The following is a 10,485-nucleotide window of genomic DNA, read 5'->3' on the forward strand; positions in this document are numbered from 1 at the left end:
AGGTCTGCAGGTGTCTAGCTTTCTCTCCTCCTCTCTGTCTTCCCCTCCTCTCTCCATCTCTCTCTGTCCTATCCAACAACGACAACAACAATAATAACTACAACAATAAAACAACAAGGGCAACAAAAGGGAATAAATAAAATAAATATTTAAAAAAAGAATGCAAAGATGTATACAATAAAGGCAATTTAAAAAAAAAAAAACCTAAAAAAAAAAAGAGAGAAATAAGACACCAGAGGGCTGCTGAGCTATGGTTTATGTAGGTACAGGGGACTGAACCTTAGGCATAAAAGTCTTTTTTTAAAAACATTTACTTATTTATTTGATGGGACAGAGAAAGTTTAAGGAGAAGGGGAATAGAGAGGAAGAGAGACAGACAGCCCTGCTTCACCATTCATGAAGCTTTCTCCCTGCAGATGGGAGCCCTGGGGGCTTGAACCTAGGTCTTGTGCATTATAATGTGTGCACTTAATCAGGTGCCCTCATGAAAGACTTTTGCATAACTATTCAGCTATCTCCCCAGCCCTGGACAAGGAGTCTTTAATAGAAGACCAAGAAAAGAAAGTTGGAATTTTTATTCTACAGACAATCTATAAGGAACCAACAGAAAAAAAATATTACCCAACTGCAGGGCTTCTGTTTCAACAAAGGGTAGAGGGGCACAGTGTTTTGTCCTTGGTAATACAGGAAGACTAGACTACCCAAAAGACCTTCAACAGTTACTTGGGATTTTTTTTTTTTTAGATGGTGTTGGTGCGTGCATGTGTCATAACAATGCAGGTGTGGCAGGAGGCTGAGGAGTGTGGGGTTAGTGGTCCCCTGATGCCGTGCTTCTCAGTCACACAGGAAATTACAGAGGGTCGCTCTGAATTTTCAAGCAACCTGTGCTGAACCTCACCTACACTTTAGTCTTTAGTGTGAGGTGGAGGCTATTGGAATTTCACTCCTAGGATTTTTAAGGGACAAGGGCTATTGATTCACGACTTAAGTTGAGAGCTTCGATTCCAAATGAATTTCAAGTAGCCATGTGCTGGCAGCTGTAAAACAACTCCAGTCTCAGCCTCTGGGCTTCCCACTTTCACGTGGGAAAGCTGGGCATGGATGAAGTACTAGAAATAAAGCAGTGGTCACTTTGGGACATGTTTTACTTTGAGGTGACTTATCTTTACCTAGTGGATCAATTTTCAGTTGTTAATTCATATTTTAATTATTTTCCATTTTCAAATTGCATTTTCAGTTACCAACCCTATACTGGATCAAAGAAGGCAGTCTTAGCTGGGTAGTGGCACAGTTGGTTGAGTATTCATGTTATATCTCGGAAGGAAATGGTGCAAGCCCTAGTCCTCACCTGCAGATAGAAAGCTTCATGAGTGGTGAAGTAGTGCTGCAAATGTCTCTGTCTCTGTCTTGCCCTCCCTGTCTATGTCGTCTTTCTCTCTTAATTTCTCTTTGTCTTTATCCAATATATAATAAATGAATAACATTAACATGATGGCAGAGGAGGACCTAGAGGGGGTTGAATTGCTAATATGGAAAACTGAGAAATGTTACACATGTACAAACTACTGTATTTTACTGTCAACGGTAAACTATTAATCCTCCAAAATAAAATAAACGTTAAAATAATGATATTATTAATAAAATAAAATAAATCAACCTATTAGTCAACTGTCTATCAGAAGAAGACTATTTGGGGACAAAAATAACCAAATAATCCACCTGGAGAAAGATTTAAATGCACCTGTAACTAATACTATTATTTTTCTACTAAAATTAGCACATTCCTCAACTACTTGAATGCGACACTAACTCCCCCCAACAAGCATACTGCCCATGCAATTCCTAAGAGGCTTTTCAGATAGCAGAAAGGTCCCTTAAATTCACCGTGACACTAGCAGCAGAAACGGAAACATGAACTCAGTTACAGGACCCATGTTTGAGATCAGCAAGGTTGCTTCCATTCATCCTGTAGGTGTAATGTTTGAGATTCTTCAACACTACATTACTTTTGAAAAAAAAAAAAAAAAACTTTAAAATCCAATGCTTAGAACTGAAAAATCACATACACAGGATCAATGAAATGGGTGTCAAATTTCTCTTCTACTTCCTCTCGTGTCTCCTAACTGTATCAACTTTTGTAAATCAAAATTATATCAATATCTTCCTAATATACTTTGCAGCTTAAGATACGGTTTTGTGGGAGTCGGGCTGTAGCTCAGCGGATTAAGCGCAGGTGGCGCAAAGCACAAGGACCGGCATAAGGATCCCCGTTCGTGCCCCCGGCTCCCCACCTGCAGGGGAGTCGCTTCACAGGCGGTGAAGCAGGTCTGCAGGTGTCTATCTTTCTCTCCTCCTCTCTGTCTTCCCCTCCTCTCTCCATTTCTCTCCGTCCTATCTAACAACAACAACATCAATAACAATAATAACTACAACAACAACGAAAAACAACAAGGACAACAAAAGAGAAAATAAATAAATGAAATATTAAAAAAAAATTTAAAGATACGGTTTTGAAAGATTCTGGATGGCAAGGGGAGATAGTTGTAGACCACGCCAAGAGCCCCATAAGAAAATTAAATTGGGGCTACCAAAAAGGACAGGCATGCAAAGGCGGTACATGATCTCACTTTTATTCGAATAATGACGCTAGTATAATTGGAATGACACAGAGGATTAGCACTCCTTCCTGTGCAAGGATGACATGCAAATTTATGAAGCATTTGATATTTAAAAAGAAAGTCCCACACCTCTGTGTTAGACTTTGTATTATGATATGGTAATGAATCCATAATTTAAATACAGTATATTTTTGTAACTATTAAATAAAATTTTCATAAACATTAAATTAAACATAAAATCAAACACTTTCCAAGGCAGAAAGCTTTTATTTTATCAAATGAGTTCAAAAAGGGAAAGCAGCTGCCATAAAAATAGCCAATGATCGAAGTCGGGCGGTAGCGCAGCGGGTTAAGCGCACCTGGCGCATAGTGCAAGGATAGGCATAAGGATCCCAGTTCGAACCCCGGCTCCCCACCTGCAGGGGAGTCGCTTCACAGGCGGTGAAGCAGGTCTGCAGGTGTCTATCTTTCTCTCCTCCTCTCTGTCTTCCCCTCCTCTCTCCATTTCTCTCTGTCCTATCCAACAACGACAACAACAATAATAACTACAACAATAAAAAACAAGGGCAACAAAAGGGAAAATAAATGAATATAAAAAATTAAAAAATAATAAAAACTAACAATGAATAAGTAGTTGTGGTATAATAATTGCATTATAATTTCCCATTATCTTCCATGCCATGCAAATGTACTCATATCCCACTGGAATGTCTCTATTCTGCTACATATAAAAAGCTGAGGAAAGGCAGTATATCTTTTAATAGTAAATCCAGTAGTTCATGGTAGAATTTGGGAAAAAAAAATGAAGTCACACTTTCTATACTTGTATGAAGCAATTGTGTGTGCTTGCGTGTGTGAGTGCACACACACACATATCTTGTATATGACCCTACAGTTTATTAGTTACTGAAATACCCCAAAGGCTTCATGACAATCTGTCTCCCAAGGAAGCAATGGTCATTCCCCTGATGCTATCCTTTGGGCATGCACATGGATAACAATGATTTGTAGGATAAGTCTGTATGACTTCACCTAGAAGCAATGGCATCAGTCTATATTTTCCTAAAGACATTTAAACAAGTACACTCATGGGAGTCGGGCGGTAGCACAGCAGGTTAAGCATGCGTGGTGCAAAGCACAAGGCATAAGGATCCCCTGTTCAAGCCCCGGCTCCCCACCTGCAAGGGAGTCGCTTCACAAGCAGTGAAGCAGGTCTGCAGGTGTCTTTCTTTCCCATTCTCCCTCCTCTCTCCATTTCTCTCTGTCCTATCCAACAACAATGACACCAATAACTACAACAATAAAACAACAAAGGCAACAAAAGGGAATAAATACAAAAAAAATCTAAAAAATATTTAAAAAAAACAAGTACACTAATATAATTTGTGATCCTTTTTGTTATTTCTCTTAGTGAGCCTGTTAGTGTGTAAAAAAAAAAATACATAAGGGTACCAGGCAGAAACATGTATGGGAACATTATATAATGACAATATGCAAAATTCTTCTGTCAAACAGGTAGGATAGAATCCTAGTTCTCTTACTTTCTAGATGTGTGAACCAGGGGAAATCCTTTAACTTTACCAGCCGCTGATATTCTCACCCTGTATGAGAAAGGCTGCAGGGTTCAGAGTCCTAGTCTGGAGCTCGACTGTCTGGACTAAAATCTCAGTGCGGTCATTCCTTTCACCCTTCTTTAGAACAAGAATGTTGAAGAACACACACTTTAATGCATGGTTGGGAGGGCTTAGGTTATCTGTGAAAGTGCACAGAACAAAGCCTAAGTCACACAACCCCCCCTAAATGTTACTGCACCTGTCAATATACCCTTCTGTGATTTGAGGATGGCCTGCCAGAACTGATGTGAGAATAAAAGTAAATACCTGGGAGTCCGGCAGTAGCGCAGCGGGTTAAGTGCATGTAGCGCAAAGCGCAAGGACAAATGGAAGGATCCGGTTCGAGCCTCCGGCTCCCCACCTGCAGGGGAGTCACTTCACAGGCGGTAAAGCAGGTCTGCAGGTGTCTATCTTTCTCTCCCCCTCTCTGTCTTCCCCTCCCCTCTCCATTTCTCTCTGTCCTATCCAACAACAATGACATCAATAACAACAATAACTACAACAATAAAACAACAAGGGCAACAAAAGGGAATAAATAAATAAATACAAAAAATGATAGTTTTTTTTTAAAAAGGAAATACCCAAATACAGTATGAATCTCCTCATATGCTTATTTCTAACAACTCCAAATATCTTACTTTAAACTAAGTTGCCTGCTGATTATAAAGCAATGCACCTGGCATATCTAGGCAATCAATAAACAGTAGCTTTCTACAATTTTCACAATGATATTTTAGGGTGAAGTATGTTTCCCTATGCTTGAGAGGCCTCTGACTGGATTCCCAGAACCACGTATGAAGAAGCAGTGTTCTGGTATTTCATAAAATGAACATGTAAGTCTTCTGAAAAATAAATGTAAATATATGTCTATGTTGTTATCAATATGTTCCTTTAAAATTTTTCAGCTAGAGGTGGTTAGGCAGAAAGGGAGACAAAAAGACCACAGTTGTGTTCCACCATGAAGATGACCTCAAAGCCATGGTGTTCCCCTGTGTGGTGCTAGGACTTGAATCCAGGACTCACCTAGTGTGAGCTATTTCCTGGCCCTGCAGAAAAAATTGTCTTAAAATGATAAATTTTACATCTTAGAAAAAGAAAATTTATTTTCAGATAGAGACAAAGAGGGAGAAAGACAGACAGAGGGAGAGAAGGAGGGAGAGAGAGAGAGAGAGAGATTGAAGCTCATCACTGATGAATACTTCATTGTGGGAGGGGGCTGGGCACAAAACTGAGTCGTGCACATGGCAAAGCAATACACTATCCAGATGTGCTATTTTGCTGCCCCTTGTCTTAGAAATTTAAATTCTTTCTTTCCTTCTCCTCCTCCTCCTTCTTCCATTTATTTATTTATTTATTTATTTATTTATTTATAGACCAGGAGGTGGCACAGTGATAAAGTATGGAACTCTCTTGGTGATACACTCAACAGAGTGCTTCAATTCCACCCCCCTCCTCATTAATAAATATATATTTCCCCCCTTTTTTTCTTCCTATTTTGTTTTTAATTTGATGGGACATAGAGCAATTGAGAGGGAAAAGGTAGATACGGAGAGGGAGAAAGAAAAACACCTGCAGACCTGCTTCACCGCTTGTGAAGCTTCCTCCCTGTAGCTAGGGAGAGGGGGCTCAGACCTGGGTCCTTGTGCACTACAGCCTATGTGCTCACCCATCCCCTAATAAAAACATCTTATTATTTTTATTCCCTTTTGTTGCCCTTGTTGTCTTATTGTTGTAGTTATGATTGTTATTGTTATTGATGTCATCGTTGTTGGATAGGACAGAGAGAAATGGAGAGAGGAGGGGAAGACAGAGAGGGGGAGAGAATAACAGACACCTGCAGACCTGCTTAACTGCTTGTGAAGCGACTCCCCTGCAGGTGGGGAGCAGGGGGCTTGAACCGGGATCCTTACTCTGGTCCTTGAGCTTTGCAACACAACTCCCTTTATTTATTTACTTATTTATTTTATTTTTTATTGCCTCCACAGTTACTGCTGAGGCTTGGTGCCTGCATGACAAACTCACCATTCCTGGTGGCCATTTTTTTTTTCTTTCTTTGTTTTGTTAGGACAGAAATTGAGAGGAGGGAGGGGGCTGGAATATTTATATATGGAGAGAGAGAGAGAGAGAGGCTGATTTACATCCCTGTTCCACTGCTCATGAAGCTCACCTCCTGCTGGTGAGGTCTGGGGACTTGAACCCAAATCCTTGTGCTCACTAATGAGTGCACTCAATCTAATGTCACTGTCTGATAAATATGTCTTTAAAAAGTAAAGCCATTTTCTTTATTTCCAAACTGCTGAGCATGAATAACACTTGCTTTGTGTGTGGCTAAGTACTCATTTGTCTTGGTCATAGCTAAATAGCCCTAAAATAGCAGCTGGACACGTGCACAAGATAAGGGAACTGAGGACTTAAATACCTTGACCATGAACCACTATGTGATTCAACTAAAGTCTTATAAGAAGACAGTGAAATGCATAGCCTTGAAACCAGCCTTGGAAAAAGGAATTGAACATTTTTATTTGGTTTGTATCTTCAGTACTGATTTTTAAATTACTCAGGAGACTAACATCATATTTCAACATACTAGGCACAGTGAAGGCAGACAACTTAAATGGTGTTTACTTCAGTCACCATTTCCAAGCTGTACCCTACAGAAAAGTGGAATATATTTAACTTTGCTGTAAACAAATGTCGGTGGTTTTTTTTTTTTTTTTTTTGGGGGGGTGTTCACTTTGATAACTGATTTGCCATAGGAATTTTATGGTTACATGGAGATATTTTTAAACTTTTTCTTTTTATAGTGAGAAAAATTAGCCATGCAAAAATCCAACAGATTAAAGCCCATGTTCTCTCAAAAACATTTGTTATTTGGTTGCTGCACATCTACTCCCATAATTGCAGCTAATTAGACATCCAGGATGAGAGCTTCTTGCTCCCTATCCGCTGCATGTGTCATTTGCCCTCCTATAAATGGAAGCTTGGTACTTATTTCACTGTCATTTTCTTAATAATAACAGAAAAGCATCACCACAATAATGAATGTCCATCGACTGTTTTGCACATGCCAGGCTTGGTACTCAGTGCTTTGCATTCACCATCTCATTGAACTCTCCCCAACAACCTTATGAAGTAGAACTTAAGTTTTTCAATAAGTATTTTATTTATTATTTATATATTTATTATTATTTTTTACCATCACTGGTGTTCCACCGTTCCATCCTACAAGAGGGAGGGAATGACAGAGGCTGAGAGGAAAAGACACCACAGCACCAAAGCTTCCGCCAGAGTGTTGGGGTCTGAGCTTGAGCCTGGGTTACATGCATGGAAGAGCTGGTGCCTTCCCAGGTAAACTATCTGATTGGTCTGAGGTAGAACACATTTTCAACTCGGTTTTACAAGCAAGGAATTTAGACCTTAAATGGCCTCCCCTAAATAATAACCAGTAAGTAATAAATGTAAGTAAAAAAGTAACCAGTGAAAAACCAGTAAGTAAAAAATTAGGGGCTGGGCTGGGTGGTGGCGCACCTGGTTGAGCACACAGGGTACAATGCACAAGAACCTAGATTAGTGTCCCTGGTCCCCAACAAAGGGAGGAAAGCTTTGTGAGTGGTGAAGCAGTACTGCAGGTGTCTCTCTCTTTCTTTCTCCCTCTCTACCCACCCCCTCAATTTCGGGCTGTCTCTAGCCAGTAACTAAATAGAGTTTTTAAAAAAAATGCTAGAACTGTACTGAATTGTCTCCCTAACAAGTACATGAAATAAACTTTCTCTTGAAAATAACTCATTCTTGCAAATACCTGTACGAGGTACCATGGGGGAGAGAAGTGCTCAAAGTCATCAAAGGGTTCCTGGTCAAAGTTAATCAGAAGGCTTACCAAGCTAATTCAAAATCAGGTAACCAATCAAATTGTCAGTGCCAGTTTAGATACATGGTACATTTAGAAGCTTTTAACATAGGGGGCCAGGCGGTAGCACAGCGGGTTAAGCGCCCATGGCACGAAGCACAAGGATCTGAGCCAGGATCAGCCCGAGAATCCTGATTTGAGCCCCGGGCTCCCCACCTGCAGAGGGGTCGCTTTGCAAGTGGTGAAGCAGGTCTGCAGTTGTCTATCTTTCTCTCCCCCTCTCTGTCTTCCCCTCCTCTCTCGATTTCTCTCTGTCCTATCCGGAAAAAAAAAAAAAAAAAAGAAAAGAAATGTTTAACATACAAGAGGATGGTTAGAAGAAAGGCACTGAGTTCAAGTCCTGAAACAGGATTGCAGAGGACCTAGTGGGGGTTGTATTGTTGTAATGCATGAGAAATGTGATACATGTACAAACTATTGTATTTACTGTTGGCTGTAAAGAAGAAGAAGAAGAAGAAGAAGAAGAAGAAGAAGAAGAAGAAGAAGAAGAAAAAGAAGAAGAAGAAGAAGACGACGGAGAAGAAGAAAACAAAAGAAAGGCACAGGGATTCAGAAGTCACTGAATCTTTACCAATAAGGGCGTGTGTGTGTTGGGGCGGGGGGGGGGGGGGCTTATGCACACATTCTAGTCTCCAATGCTCACAGACACTGAATTTAAGTTCCTCACATTCCAAATAAAGCAGGACTTCAGAAGGTCACCTTTAGTAAGAAACTAGCAGTGATCCGCTAGAAATTTTTGAAAAGAAAGAATCTATGCTCCTCAACCATTTTAGCCAAATAAACGTTCTGCTAATATACACATGTGTTTGTATGGGTATAGTTTTTGGTTTGTTTGTTTGTTTTTGTTTTTTTTCACCAGAGCATTGTTTAGCTCTGGCTTCTGGTGGTGCTGGAGGTTGAACTTCAGACTCTCAGGCATGAAAGTCTTTTTCATCACTATTATGTTATCATATATATATATATATATATATATATATATATATATATATGTATACATACACACACACACACACATATATATATAGTCACATAGTTGGGTCAAATTTTTTGATATGCACTGATTTTCTTGTGGATCATTATCACTTCTTGCCATGAATTAAAAATAGCTGTACATTCATCTTACCTTCTCTGTCAAATTAAAAGATCCTTAACATTAGTAGCATTCGTGGCCTGGGAGGTGGCGCAGTGGGTTAAGCATTAGACTCAAGTATGAGGTCTTGAGTTCAACCCCTGCCTTGCCATCCCCCCACCCCCATCACATGTACTGGAGTACATCACATGTACTCTGGTTCTCCTTCTTCTTCCCCTGTTCCTTTCTCTTTCACAAGTAAGTAAGTAAGTAAGTAAATAAATAAATAAACATGTAGAGCTTTTATTTGAAAAGGCATTTCCATTATTACTTCAAAAAAGGTCTTATTCCCCCAATAAAGAAATTAAAAATAAAAGGTTTAAAAAAAAACCAATAATTTTTCTCTTAATTTCCCAAGGTTATATAACACTGTATATAAAGCTGATAATGTTTATTTAACATGGATAAAGTGAAGGATCTTATAAATGAATCAGCTTTTATTCATAGATAGATTTCATAGCAATATTAACTCAAGTTCAGCAAACATTTACGGAGACATGTCAGACCCTTGCATATTCAGACTGGAAAACTCAAGATGACTAAGAAGGATATTCTTCCCAAATTGATTTAGAGATCCAGTGCAACCACTATAAAAATCATGACAAGCATTCTTTGTAGAAATTTACAAGATGATTCTAATATTTATATGGAAATGTAAAGGCTGTGATAACCAAAACAAATCTGAAAAAGAACAAAGTGGAGAGATGACACTACCAGATTACAAATTTTAATGTAACACCATAACAATTATTATAATGTGGAATATATATACATACATTATATATATATATGTATGTATAGCCCATGTATGTATTTATAGCCCATAAAGAAACTTTACGTTTATCACGAACTGGTTTTCTCAAAGGCCCCTAGACAGTTCAATGTAGAAAGTATGGTTTTTTTCAATAGTATTTAGACAGTTTGGCATCTACACACACACACACACACACACACACACACACACACACACACACGAAATAACTCAAAATAAATCACAGCCTTAAATATGAGTTAAAAATATAAACTTCTAAGAGAACAACTTACGGCAACTTTGGTTTAAACCAAGATTTATCTGACGTAATACTAAATGGATTCATTCCATCAATAGTACAAACTTGTGATGTCAGGAGACACTCTGGCAGATACAGTGCACGCTTTACCAAGCTTGAGGCCCCAGTGGTGGACCCTGGTCCCACAGGCAAGTATCAAGAGAACTCT

The 10,485-nt window shown here is 39.2% G+C and overlaps 1 non-coding gene across 1 annotated transcript; it reads left to right on the top strand.

Annotated features, from left to right (window-relative positions):
- The first annotated feature begins 2,623 nt into the window (after positions 1-2,623).
- On the top strand, positions 2,624-2,731 carry LOC132536376 (U6 spliceosomal RNA). Its single transcript, XR_009547976.1, has one exon. It is a non-coding gene; the product is annotated as a U6 spliceosomal RNA (small nuclear RNA).
- The last annotated feature ends 7,754 nt before the right edge of the window (positions 2,732-10,485 follow it).

The sequence above is a fragment of the Erinaceus europaeus genome, unplaced genomic scaffold (assembly GCF_950295315.1).
Source record: "Erinaceus europaeus unplaced genomic scaffold, mEriEur2.1 scaffold_287, whole genome shotgun sequence".
Taxonomy (NCBI): domain Eukaryota; kingdom Metazoa; phylum Chordata; class Mammalia; order Eulipotyphla; family Erinaceidae; genus Erinaceus; species Erinaceus europaeus.